General features: G+C 37.7%; 1 protein-coding gene across 5 annotated transcripts in view; it reads right to left on the bottom strand.

The window, feature by feature from the left end:
• Nucleotides 1-14,968, bottom strand: part of CUNH1orf226 (chromosome unknown C1orf226 homolog) — a 385,517-nt gene that overhangs the window by 251,940 nt on the left and 118,609 nt on the right. The window contains exon 1 of one of the 5 annotated variants that reach the window (XM_064370664.1): nucleotides 10,003-10,022. The exons of the other annotated variants lie outside the window; for them this stretch is intronic. The gene's annotated coding sequence lies outside the window, so the exon portion shown is untranslated. Of the gene's footprint in view, nucleotides 1-10,002; nucleotides 10,023-14,968 lie in introns of those variants that run through there. 5 annotated transcript variants of the gene reach the window in all.

The raw sequence follows: 14,968 nt of genomic DNA, 5'->3' as shown, positions 1-14,968 counted from the left end.
CCTGAATTCAAATCCTAGTTCTGCCACTTCCAGGCTGAGACATCTTGGCTTAGTTGCTTAACCTCTCTGTGCCTTTGTTTTCTCATCTGCAAAATAAAGAAAATGCAATCTTCCATATAGGGCTATTGTTATTATAGCCATTTTCAGAAATAACTGTAACACCACCTGTACATACATACAATGTCTGTAATGCTATACATTGAACAGAAGCTCAATGTATGGTAGCAGTTGTTATTTCCAAATTGCAGCACTAAATTTGGTACTAAGAAAGATAGAAAGTCTAGCACAGCATCTCTCCTGTGAAAGGTTTATACTCAACACTCAACCAACAAGTATATATTAAACTCAAGCAATTTGTTAAGCATATTCATTACTGTTGGAGTTAGAGAGAGGTCTCTATCTTCAAAGGACTTACAATTTAGATGGGAAAAGTTAATATGCATAAATCAATTACATATTATACATGCATGATATTGCATTTAGCTGTGTCATAAGCTCTGTAAACACTGCCTAGGTCAAAAAGAGGTAGATGGACTGTCCTTGAGGGGCTAGTGACGGGTCAACAGTGCCCTGGTGGCTAGGAAGATTGATTCTTTTTTTTCAATACATAGTAAGTGTCTGCTATGGACCCAACACCAGGCTTACCAAGAGATAGAGCCGTTTAATAAAACAGAGTCACCAACTGAAGGAGCTCACATTCTCATGAAGACCAGCGTCAATGTATTAAGAGTTCTAAAGGGACTGTACAATTTGCTAATGAAACAGAGACTGGGGACAGTTTCAGAGGATGCAGATTTGAGCTGAACCTATTAGGATAAATAGATCTATAGAAGCAGAGGATATTCAGGCAGGGAAAATGTGAGACAGACAAAGAGGTAGGAAAACACATTGTGTAACTTGGAGCAGGGACAGGACTGGTCTGAGTAGAGTAGGGAGTAGATGCTGTTGTGGGCCGGCAGGCAATAATCAGGGGGTTAAGAAATGAGGTTGGATGGCAGAGAGACCAGCCTACTTATTCAATTAGAGGGAAAGAGACCTAAATAAAACAGTTATACAATAACACAAGGCATGTGCAACCTCATGCCAAATGAGGGGACAGAGAATCCTTAGGGAAAGACAGATCAGAGAGGGCTAGAACAGTCAGATGAAAGCTTAAGTGAGTCTTAAAACGGTACGAACACACACAAAACACAGATACCAAGGAAGGAGAGCTTAGCTGGAGACCCAAAACACTTTGGCATGAAATGACAAGAACATTAAAAACAATTGATGCATTTGGCATACAACAATGTATTCCTTCAACTCCCTGTGTGCAGAGTAAAAGGTGAAATAAAGCTAGGGGTTATCAGGGCCTAATAAGAATCTCCTAAAACTGGGGAAAAGAATCAATGGCTTCATCAGAACCCACCCTTTAGTGACTCAACAGCCACCAAGCTAAATTGGTCACAGGGAAGTCCCAGGCTGGCCTCACAGGACAGCAGCTGATCCTTGGTGGTTCAGAAAAATCTCCATTTTAAACTGATTTCTTCAAATAACAAAAGGAAGTAGGGGGTCGGATGTGAAACAGACTTTTTTCCCTGTTTATACAATTCATATGCTAACAAATTACCTTGCAAATAGCAGACACTTAAATACATAGATTGTGAATAAGAAGAGAAGATAAAATGGATAATAAAAAACAAAAAAAAAAAACAGGAAAATCTATCCTCTATTAAATAAAGAAGATTACAATAAACTTAGGTTTGGAATACAAATTTTTCTGAGGAATATTCATTAAAGGGTGTTGAATAATGATAAAGAAAATTATCAATATTTAATATAACATTGAATATTTATTTCATTCTGGCATAAATTTTTTGTATATATGTATAAGAAATGAATACTTTGTGATTAGAATTAAACCACAGGAGAATAGAGATTGTTGAGTGAATTGAAGTAACAATTCAACTGAATTAATATACCACCAAAAGATAGAAAATGCAACACAACAGAAAGTATTTTTAAAAACCCAAGTGCACACAGAAATGAAGCATATATTAAAGGCAGTATTTTCATTCAGTGGAGAAAAAGTTAACTTATTAATAAACAATGTTGGGACAGATTGTCATTTAGAAAATATAAAATTAGATTTTTTACCTTATGCTGTATATTAGGATAAATATCAAATGAATGAAAGATCTAAATTACATATTTTTTTAAAAATCCGAATACTAAAATAAAACATGGGTGATTTCCTCCTATGCTCTGCAATTGGCCAAATACTTCAAAATCCAGAAGCATTAATATAAGAGATTAATAAATGTAATTATATGAAAGCATACAAACTATATAAACTACATAAAAGCACAGTAAAACAAAAAAACACCATAAGCAAATCATCATCCTTTTTTTGGTGTAAAAATGTTTGTAGTTACATGCAGAGGTTTGTCCTCATTCTTAGTAATATGGTTTGGATCTGTGTCCCCACCAAATCTCATATCGAACTGTAATCCCCGGTGTTGGAGGTGGGGCCTGGTGAGAGGTGACTGGATCATGGGAATAGGTTTCTCATGAATGGTTTGGACCATCCCACTCGGTACTGTCCTTTCGATAGTGAGTTCTCATAAGATCTGGTCATTTAAATGTAACACCTTCTCCCTCTCTCTCTTGCTTCTGCCCCAGCCTTGTGAAGTGCCTGCTCCTTTCTTTGCCTTCTGCCATGACTGTAAGTTTCCTGAGGCCTCATCAGAAGCAGAGCAGATGCCAGCATCATGCTTCCTATACAGTTTGCAGAACTGTGAGCCAATTAAATCTCTTTTTTTTTTAAATAAAGCACCCAGTCTCAGGTTATTTCTTTATGGCAATGCAAGGATGGACTAATACATTTAGGATGTTTATCTTAAATATTTAGTGATGAAGTATCAATAATCTCTACAATTTATTTTCAGATGGAATAGTAAAATGGTGTTTATGTGTATAAAGACATATAACACAAATATGGCAAATTTATTAAAATTTTGTAAACCCACATGGAGAATACAGAAGTTCATTGCACTATACTTTCAACTTAAAACTTAAAGTTTTCAAACATAAAAAGTTATATGTGGTTGGGGTAGAGAAATAACATAAATAAAATCAAAAGACAAATGACAAAGTAGAAAAAAATATTTACAACATATCACAAATGGCTTATATTCCTAATATACAATAAGCTCCTAAATTTTGAGGAAAAAAAAGACCAAAACCCTGATTTTTTTTTTAAATGGCAAAAGATATGAGCAGATGATTTACTGAAAAACAAATGCTAGTGCCCCTTAAATGAAAAGATATTCAATCTCACTCATAACAAATGAAATAAAAGTCTATAGGGATACTATTTCTCACCTATCAGATTAGTAAAAAGCCATGTTTGACAATACATTCTGTTGGCCATAGTATGGAGAAACAATCATTGCTACAGGAATGTAAGATGGTATATTCTCTATGCAGAGAAGTCGGCAATACACAGCAAAATTGCATATATATTTACCTTTGACCCAGGAATCCCACTTCCAGGAATCTATACTGAAAACAAACTGGAAAATTATTAAATGATTTATGCATATGGTTATACATCCATGTATACATATGGATATTGTGACATTTCTAAAAGCAAAAGGCTAGAAATGGTCCAAATATCAGTCTATTGAGAACAAGTTGAATAAACCACATTCATCAGGATAAACTTACAGCTTTAAAAAAGAGTCAGAAAGCTTTCCATATACTTGCATGGATGATTTACAGGATGTGGAAATTAAGTGTTGTTAAGTGAACAAAAAATAACAGGGAGGAAAAAAAAGACATACCTTAATCAAACTGTGAAGGTTAACATTACCAAAAATGGAACAAACCAAGATTTTGTGGCTCTTGATATGATGCATTTGGAAGGATATGTCATCATTTCTGTGGCTTCCCTTTCCCAAATGCTAACCCTGAATCTAACCATGAGAAAATATCAGGCAACCTCCAAATAATGGACATTCTACAAAATAACTGGTTAAAATGTAAGGTCTGAAGAGCAATCAGGCAAGAGAAAGAAATAAAGGACACCCAAATTGGAAAAGAAGAAGTCAAACTACATTGTTTGCCAATGAGATAATCTTATGTCTAGAAAAGTCTCAAGACTCCTTCAAAAGACTCCTAGATCTGATAAACGAATTAAGCAAAGTCTCAGGTTAAAAATCAATGTACAGCCGGGCACGGTGGCTCGTGCCTGTAATCCCAGCACTTTGGGAGGCCAAGGCAGGTAAATCACAAGGTCAGGAGTTCAAGACCAGCCTGGCCAACATGGTGAAACCCCATCTCAATGAAAAAATGCAAAAATTAGCCAGGCATGGTGGCACATGCCTGTAAACCCAGCTACTCAGGAGGCTGAGGTAGAGAATTGCTTAAACCCGGGAGGTGGAGGTTGCAATGAGCCAAGATTGTGCCACTGCACTCCAGCCTGGATGACAGAGCGAGATTCCATCTCAAAAAACAAACAAAAAACAAAACAAAACAAAAAAATCAACTTACATAAATCAGTAACACTGCTATACATCAACAACCACCAAGCTGAAAAATCAAGAACTCAATTCCTTTTACAATAGATGCAAAAAATAAAATAAAATACCTAGAAATATACTTAACTAAGGAGGTAAAAGATGTCTACAAGGAGAACTACCAAATACTGCTGAAAGAAATCATAGATCACACAAATAAATGGGAATACGTTCCCTGCTTATGGATTGAAAAAATCAATATCATGAAAATGACCATCCTACCCAAAATGATCTACAAATTTGACATTGTTCCTATCGAAATATCAACATTATTTTTCACAGAATTAGGAAAAAAATTCTAAAATTCATATGGAACCAAAAAAGAGCCCAAATAACCAAAGCAATCCTAAGCAAAAAGAATGAATCTGGAGGAATCACATTATCGAACATCAAATTATACTACAAGGCTATAATAACCAAAACAGCATGGTACTGGTGTAAAAGCAGATACACAGATCAATGGAACAGAATAGAGAACCCAGAAATAAAGCCAAATACTTATAACTGACTGATCTTCAATAAAGCATACAAAAACATACCTTGGAAATGATAATCTATTCAACAAATGATGCTGGGTAAACTGAACAGCCACAAGTAGAAAAGAATGAAACTAGATACCTATCTCTCACCATATACAAAATTAATTCAAGCCAGGCACAGTGGCTCAAGCCTGTAACCCTAGCACTTTGGGAGGCCAAGGCAGCAGATTGCCTGAGCTCAAGAGTTGGAGATCAGCCTGGGCAACACAGTGAAACCCCATCTGTACTAAAATACTAAAAAAAAAAAAATTAATTGGGTGTGGCAGTGTGCCCCTGTAGTCCCAGCTACTCAGGAGGCTGAGGCAGGAGAATTGCTTGAACCCGGGAAGCAGAGGTTGCAGTGAGCCGAGCCGAGATCCCACCACTGCACTCCAGCCTGGGCAACAGAGCAAGACTCCATCTCCAAAAAAAAAAAAAAAAAAAAAAAAAAAAAGAATTAAAATCTAAGACCTAAAACTGTAACAATTCTGAAAACAAATCTAGGAAAAACTCTTCTGGACATTGGCCTATGCAAAGAATTTCTGGCTAAAATCCCAAAAGTACAACAAAAACAAAAAGAAATAAATGGGGCCTAATTAAACTAATAAGCTCCTGAACAGCAAAGAAATAATAACCAGAGGAAACAGGTGACCTATAAAATGAAAGAAATACTCACCAATTATGTATTCAATGAAGGACTAAATCTAGAATTTACAATGAACTCAAACAAATCAGTGAGAAAAAAAACAAATAATTCCATTAAAAAGTAACAAATGACATGAATAGACATTTCTCAAAAGAAGATACACAAATGTCCAACAAACATGAAAAAATGTTCAACATCACTAATCAACAGGTAAATGCAAATTAAAACCACAATGAGATAACCACCTTACCCCAGTCAGAGTGGACATTATTAAAAAGTCAAAAAAACAGGGCTGGCCATGGTGGCTCATGTCTGTAATCCCAGCACTTTGGGAGGCTGAGGCGGGTGGGTCACAAGGTCAGGAGTTTGAGACCAGCCTGGCCAGCATAGTGAAACCCCATCTCTACTAAAATCAAAAATTAGCTGGGCATGGAGGTGGGTACCAGTATTCCCAGCTACTCAGGGGGCTGAGGCAGAAGAATCGCTTGAACCCGGGAGGTGGAGGTTGCAGTGAACTGAGATTGCACCACTGCACTCCACTCTGAGTGCAAGACTCCATCTTAATTTTTAAAAAAAGTCAAAAAACAATAGATGTTGGCATGAATGTGGTGTAAAGTGAACACTTACTCACTGCAGCTGAGAATGTAAATTAGTACAACCTCTATGAAAAACAGTATGGAGATTTCTCAAAGAACTAAAAGTAGGTTAGGCGTGGTGGCTCACACCTGTAATCCCAGCACTTTGGGAGGCCGAGGTGGGTGGATCACCTGAGGTCAGGAGTTCAAAATCAGCCTAACCAACATGGCAAAACTCCATCTCTACTAATAATACAAAATTTGCTGGGTGTGGTGGCACATGCCTGCAATCCCAGCTACTTGGGAGGCTGAGGCAGGAGAATCGCTTGAACCCAAGAGGAGGAGATTTCAGTGAGCCAAGATCGCACCACTGCACTCCAACTCCAGCCTGGGCAACAAGAGTGAAACTCTGTCTAAAAAAAAACCTAAACTAAAAATAGATCTACCATTCAATCCAGCAATCCACTACTGGGTATCTACAAAAGAAACAGAAATCACTACATCAAAAAGACACCTGCATACATCTATTTATTGTAGCACACACAATTGCAAAGATATGGAATCAACCTAAGTATTCATCAACTGATGAGTGGATAAAATATGGGGCGTGTGTATACACACATGTATATATACACATATGTGTATATACATGTGCATGCATACATACATACATGTACACATATACATGAATGTGTGTGCATGTATGTATATGCATGTATGTGTATATGTGTGCATGTATGTATACATTTAAAAAAGACTAAAGAGATAGCTGAGTAGTATTTTTATGACTGAGTAGTATTCCATGGTGTGTGTTTGTATGTGTATATGTATACACATACAAACACACACCATGGAATACTACTCAGCCATAAAAATGAATGAAATAATGTCTCTTGCAGCAATCTGGATGGAGCTGGAGGCCATTACTCTAAGTGAAGTGACTTAAGAATTGAAAAACAAACACCGGGTGTCCTCACTTACAAGTCAGAGCTAAGCTATGGGTATGCAAAGGCATTCAGAGTAGTCTAACAAACATTGGAGACTCAGAAGGGTGGAGGGTGAGAGGTGGGTAAGACATGAAAAACTACCTAGTGAGTACAATGTACACTACTCGAATGATAGGTACTAAAACCCCAGACTTCACTGCTATACAATGCATCCATGTAACCAAAAACTACTTGTACCTCTTGTACCCCTAAAGCTACTGAAATTTAAAAAAAAAAGGTCATGAAAGACAATGAAAAACAAAACTATTACACATTAAAGAAGACTAAAGAGATATAACAACTAGATATACTATAATAGCCTGGATTAGATGCTAGACAAGAACAAAATTTTTTTGTTATATAGAAAATTAATGGTAAAATTTAAATAAAGTCTGTAGAGAAGATAATGATACTGCATCAATATTAATTTTTTGATTTGACAACTGCACTGTCATTATATAAGAAAATATTATTGTTCTTAAGAAACCCACACTGAAGGACTTATGGATGAAGGAACATCTTGTCTGCAACTCACTCTTAAATGGTTCAAGAAAAAAACAATGTGTGTGTGTGTATAGATAGATGAAGGGATGAATGAATATGAGAGAGGAAGACTGGGGAAAGCTGAATGAAGGGTAAATTGGAGTTCTGCATCCTATTTTTGCAATTTTCCTCTGTGTTTGAAACAATTTCAAAATAAGAAATGAAAAAATCTCAAATATACAGAATAGTAAATACAATATATGCTCCCTTTTATTAGATTTAGGAAGAAAGAAATATATATTTTTACATTTGCAAAAGACAAACATTGAAAAGATCATCCAAAAACTCATTTTAAAGTTTGTTTACATAGGGTGAAAGAGGACACAGGGTAAAGATAGACATCTCTGGGGCACAGTGGTCCACATCTGTAATCCCAGCACTTTGGAAAGCCAAGGTGGGTGGATCATTTGAGGTCAGGAGTTTGAGACCAGCCTGGCCAATATGGGAAAACCCCGTCTCTAATAAAAATACAAAAATTAGCCAGGCATGGTAGCACATGTCTGTAGTCCCAACTACTCAGGAGGCTGAGGCAGAAGAATTGCTTGAACATGGGAGGCAGAGGTTGTAGTGAGTTGAGAATAGACATCTCTGAATATACCATGTTAATAGCTTTGAATTTGGAATCACATGTTTTAGATATTTGAAAAATAAACATTTTTTAAAGATCAGTAAAACATGGAAACAAACTGAAAACAAATGAATCTACTATTATCTCAAATTGGTGGCATAAGCATATGGAGAAAATAAATATTTCAAAGATCTTCAGAACACAGTATTTTAACATAAATACTCGTAGAATATATTCTAAGGACAAAGAGAGCTGCAGTATTATCAGCAGAAATATTGGTATTTTAAAAACTATTCTATATATACTGTTGATAAAACAAATAGCTAATTACATTGACATAATATTAAGAACTAAGATTTTGAATAAAAAGAAAAATGTACAGGTATAAAATTAAAGAAGTTTAAATCCTGTAATGTTAGTTGTAATTGAAAATTGGGGGCTAGGTGCCATGGTTCACACCTGTAACCCGAGCACTTTGGGAGGCTGAGGTAGGCAGATAGCTGGAACTGAGTTTGAGACCAGCCTGGGCAACATAGTGAAATCCCATCTCTACAAAAAATACAAAAATTAGCTGGGCATGGTAGTAGGTTCCTAAAGTCCCAGCTAATCAGGAGGCTGAGGTGGAAGGATCGCATGAGCCTGGGAGGTGGAGGTTGCAGTGAGCTAATATCATGCCACTACACTCCAACCTGGGTGATAGAGCCAGGCCTTGTCTCAAAAAAAAAAAAAATGGGGATTCATTATATTGTTCTCTCTACTTTCATATTATTTTTTAATTTTTTCATAATAAAAAGTTCTTATATCTCCCAAAGACCTACTACATGCCTACCACAATGTGACCTTGTCTTCTGGAGGGTTCTCTACTCTTCCCTATAATTTAATTTCAGATTTAGTAACATCCTGTGTGAAATAAAAATTGAAATAATTCATATTTTGTTCCATGCCCATCATAGAGTTTATTGCAGTTTTCGGCACTGGGATTGTTTAACATTGATGATATCTGAAAGCACTGTTCTGGACACATGATTAGAAGCCAAGTTTCCCTCAACAATAGATCACATGTCTTGCTTTATGCCATTTACATTTGCTAATTATTGTCTAGAGAAAAATTGTCAGGAATAATCTTGTAATATAATCAATGGAAGCTTCTCTACTTAAATATTCTTGAAATTAATTATCTTGCAAAGTGAAGAGGTCATTTGTAATTACAGTAATCACCCTAATTTATCTGTTGATAAATTCAAACTTTTAAATACTAGGTTGTCAAAATAGAGGTTCACCTGCATTGTAATATGCTTGTTACAAAGGACCTTAACTACAGTATTTAGAAATGGGTTATTCCACCCCAACTGCAAACATTCAATTATTGCTTTATGTACTCTATGTGGGAACATGATCTGAACAATTATCCCACATCCCCAAAGAGGTGAGGATTCTACTTCCTGAGATAGTTCACACAATTAGAGAAGCCAGAGTCCTTTTCCTAAAGTAAAAACAATAAAAAGTAATGATTGTTAACTTTCACTGTTATTTTTATTGTTATTGTTTATAATAGTTAACATTTACTGGGCACTTCGTATATGGCAGACATGGTGCTAAGTACTTACACAGTCTCCTTGGTTTACCACTTCCTGAGACTCTCAGGAGATGATATGCCCAAAGTCACACAGTTGTAAAGGGCAAAGCCAGTGTCCTCCACCATCTTCCTCTGTAAATGGAGATGCCATATCTGTCACTACCAGCTGTGATGTTTGGGGAAATTCACTTGGCCTGTTTTCTAGTCTGCACAATGAGGAGGTTGAATTAAACATCCTCTCCAAGGTCAGACGTAGTGGCTCACACCTGTAACCCCAGCACTTTGAGAGGCTGAGATGGGTGGATCACGAGGTCAGGAGTTCCAGACCAGCCTGGCCAAACCCCATCTCTACTAAAGATACAAAAATTAGCCAGGTGTGGTAGCATGCACCTGTAATCCTAGCTACTTGGGAGGCTAAGGCAGGAGAATCATTTGAACCTGGGAGGTGGATGTTGCAATAAGCCAACATCGTGCCACTACACTTGATCCTGGGTGACACGGTGAGACTTTGTCTCAAAAAAGAAAATAAAATAAATATTCTCTCCAAGTCTGAAGTAATCAGTCTACCCCTCTCAAATGCAGTTTTTCAAATGAAAAAAAAAGAAAAAATCCTAGTGTGCCAAGTTCTTTAGCAGAAAGGCATCTCCCTACATATGCCTCGACTGGGCTTTGCAGTGATCACCCAGCTGAGCTCCTCATGAGAAATTCTGCTCATCAGAGATGTGGATAAACGGGAAATTACAGTGCCAGAGGTCTTTTCAGAACCCATACCCAAGAGAGATGAACACTGGGATTAGGGAGCAGAGGCATCTACACTTTTGTAAGTATCTTTGTAGCAACAGAATGTGGAAAAAAATACGTTAAAAGGTATGAGGGAAAAAAATCTGAAAGAATTCTGATATGGTTTGGCTGTGTCTCCACCCAAATCTCATCTTGAATTGTAGCTCCCGTAATTCCCACGTGTTGTGAGAGGGACCCAGAGGCAAATAATGGAATCATGGAGGTGGTTTACCCCATACTGTTCTCTTGGTAGTAGGTAAGTCTCACGAGATCTGATGTTTTTATACGGCATCCCCCCTTTTACTTGGCTCTCATTTTCCCCCTTGCCTATTGCTGTGTGTAAGACATGCCTTTCACCTTCCGACATGATTGTGAGGCTTCCCCAGCCACGTGGAACTGTGAGTCCATTAAACCTCTTTTTCATTATTAATTACCCAGTCTCAGGTATGCCTTTATCAGTAGAATGAAAATGGATTAATACAAATTAATCATTGACTTCACCAGATTCCCAATTCTTTCCTTGTTTCTCTATTTGTAAACAAGCTTAATAACTGCATAAATTTTTATCATTTGGCCACTTACATAAAAATTCCTCAATTGTGAGCACTTAAGCTGTCTTTCCATTTTTCATTATTATAAATAAAATTGATGAATGTAAAGATATAATGCAAAAATATTTTACCACATTTAGGCTATTTCTTTAGAATAGATTCCTAGGTTAAAGAATTATTCAGCTAAAGGTTTAAAATGTTGAAGTATTTTGATATATACATGTATATACATACACATATATGTATCATATACATATGTATATATGTATACACATATATATATAATCAAGTTGCCTTCTTAAGAGGGTGTACCAATTTACATTCCCACCAGCAGCATCAAAGACATCCTATTATTCACAGGATAGGTTCCTATTTGTCACTTTGACCATATACCAACTGTTACCATCTCTGCTGCCTCTCCCATGCCATCCGTTTCCTTTACAACAAGCCAAGGATCCCTAATATGGTTCACTCTTCAAGTCTTCAGAGGACGACTCTAGGCAATTCTAAATGCCTCTGTAAATCCCCTCATCTGAAAAGAATACCTTTTGCTACCCTTCAATACCTCACAAAGACAAGAGAGAGATTCCCCAGACCTAGCTGTTAAGTACTCTAGGATCCAAGAGAAAGCTATAGCTGTATAAAGAATTAGGAAGACTACCATAAATTTTTAATAAGGGAAGAATAAAAAGCCATGCAACTAGGTTCCCAATACTTCTCTTAAACTGACTGAAGCCTCTTTCTGTTGGCAATTTTTAAATAAAAAAAGAATAGCAGCAGTACATGTCCTTCACTTACATGTTACCATTTGTCATTTTTTTTGTTTTGTTTTTTGGCTTTTATAGAATGCAGAGTAAACCCAATAGAGATTTCTGCTTTATCTAAATAGAAACTAAAAGCAGGGACCCCATATAAGTTCCTAGGGAAATAAAGACACATGAGCTCAACGCTTGCAGAGTTATGTCTGTATGGTAAATCCTCCTCAGTTAATCAGTTTCCATATTGCCTGTGTCAAACACTAAGCTGTCAGACCCCATTTCCAAACTGGAGGAAAGTAAAGGCTCTAGAATGCCTCGAGAGACTTTCTCCAGAGCTCTTGCTGCTCTTTCTCATGGGCTACTGGAATAGTTCCCATCCAGGGACCCTAAGCAGCCTCTCTTCCGGTTATTATGACAGGAAAGTATTTCAGTTTCTAGATCATTCTTTAAAAGGAAAACATTCTATGAGGGCCCCAAAAGTAGTAGCTGTACGTCCCAAAGTGCAGCAGATGATGGCAAAATTACCATCCAGCTCTCACATGATTTGTCTTATCATCAAGACAAGTGGTTCTTATCACGGGACCTACAAATCCCCATGAACTTTCTCAAAGGTCTATGGGCTCCTGAAATAATATGGTAAATTCCACTCCCTGTTGATGAGTTTTCTGAGGAGAGAGGCCAAGGCTCTGAGATGAGGTTTTCATGGGGTCCAAAAGCAAAAGAACTCACAGAGTCCAAAAGAGATGTCTGACACACCCCTACCTCTACCTCAATCTCTTACACAGTCCTGGGTGCATACTGGGTATTCAGTAAACATGAAGCGAATTGAAAAATATCAATTGCCTAATATATCTATTCAAAATATAATGGTTATACATAAAGGATTTACAAATACTGATTAGTCATGCAGGAAAAACAGCAGTCAGAGTATTTTTAGTTTGGGGTTTTTTAATGAAAAGTTGACCGCAATATTGGAAGACAAAGCACTTGATTCTATCACAAAGACACATGTACCTGTATGTTCACTGCAGTGCTATTCACATTAGCAAACACGTGGAATCAACCTAGGTGCTCACCAACCGTAGACTGGAAAAAGAAAATGTGGTACTATAAAGCCACAAAAAAGAATGAAATCATGTTCTTTGCAGCAACATGGATGGAACTGGAGGTCGTCCTCCTAAGCAAACTAAAGCAAGAATGAAAAAAACAAATACTACATGTTCTCACTTATAAGTGGAAGCTAAACACTAAATACACATGATATGGGAACAACAGACACTGGGGACCACTAGATGTGAGAGGGTAGAAGGGAGATGTGGGCTGAAGAATCATCTGTTGGATACTGTGTTTATCATTTGGGTGACAGAATTCATTGGGACCCCAAGTCTCAGCATCACCCAATATACCCATGGAACAAAACTGTATGTGCTTGTTAATCCATTAAAAAAAAAAGTTGCAATTATTTTTTAAAAAGCAATTGTTATCAATGAAACATTTCACGATCTTTTTTTTCTTTTTTTTTTTTTTTTGTTTTTGAGACAGTTTCACTCTTGTGAAACTTGCCCAGGCTGGAGTGCAATGGCACAATCTCGGCTCACTGCAACCTCCACCTCTGGGTTCAAGCAATTCTCCTGCCTCAGCCTCCAGAAGTAGCTGGGATTACAGGCACCTGCCACCACACCCAGCTAATTTTTTTTTGTATTTTTAGTAGAGACAGGTTTTCACCATGTTGGCCAGGCTGGTCCTGAACTCCTGATCTCAGGTCCACCCTCCTCAGCCTCCCAAAGTGCTGGGATTACAGGCATGAGCCACCACGCCTGGCCATTTCACAATCTTTTTATCTGTATCTTCTTGTAACAACATTGTGAAGAAGAACAATGAGATATGTCTGGTGCCTAGAAGATATGACAAACGTTCACTGACTGATGTGTGGTAAGAAAGTGGAAGCAAAAGACAGATATGTGAATCTGTCCATCATCAGATGACCAGAAGCCATGAAGCATCGTTAGGCTTCCAGGAGACGGTGAAAGCCCCATGTGTCCCAACACATATGTGTGAATACAATACACACACAAACTGCGATAGGAACTTTTTCCTGTACTGTGCCATCCTGAAACAGCTGGAAGGATACGGCCCTAGCTGTTTCCAATTGGGATCTTAGCAGAAAGGAGAACTAAAAGGTACCCTAGCTGCAGCCTGACAAGGTGCTTTTAGGGCACCAGCCCCACTTTTTATTTCAGGGAGCACAATGATACCTTTGTTCACCAATGTGCTCAGCGGCATGTCTGAAAGGCAAGGAGGAGGGAGGTCAGCAGTCCCAGCTGAGGGGTAGTGGGAAGTCCTGGGCGTCCTGAGTTATGTCTGCCAGGACTCATAATGTATCTCTTGACTTCCCTATGTCTCCCTCCCTTCCTCTTAAACAAAGAGGATGATAGCGAGTGTACCTGAATTCATGCCTCCCTGTCTAGAGAAAGAAACACTAATGGCAAATTGTCTGGTAAGAATTCATCAGTTTGAAAAAAAGAGTTACCAAGCAGTCAGTACTAAAGCGTCAGACACAGGCCACAATCCATTAAGCAGCAGCAAGCAAATCCACAGATGAATCTAGCCACTGCCACCTGACGCTAATCTGATAAAGACAGGACCAATGTATGGAAACCTGCAATGTCCGGAGAGACAGCCAATGCAAACAGAGCAAAATGCATAAAATGAGCTCCTATTCCCAGGAAACTGAAGCCAGCATTTTCTGATTATTAGATTATGCCCTAGTAAATGGATTAATGCAGTCCACAGGGGCACTTTAACTCCATTCTTACTCCCCAGTGCTAGGGTATACATATCTGCAAGAAGCTTACTGAGAGCTCAAGAAATTTAAGAAATGAAATGGATTTGACTTTGATTCGGACAA

This window comes from Aotus nancymaae, unplaced genomic scaffold (assembly GCF_030222135.1).
Source record: "Aotus nancymaae isolate 86718 unplaced genomic scaffold, 86718_ANA_hifiasm-v0.15.2.pri h1tg000108l, whole genome shotgun sequence".
NCBI lineage: Eukaryota > Metazoa > Chordata > Mammalia > Primates > Aotidae > Aotus > Aotus nancymaae.
This window is presented reverse-complemented; position numbering and strand designations above follow the sequence as displayed.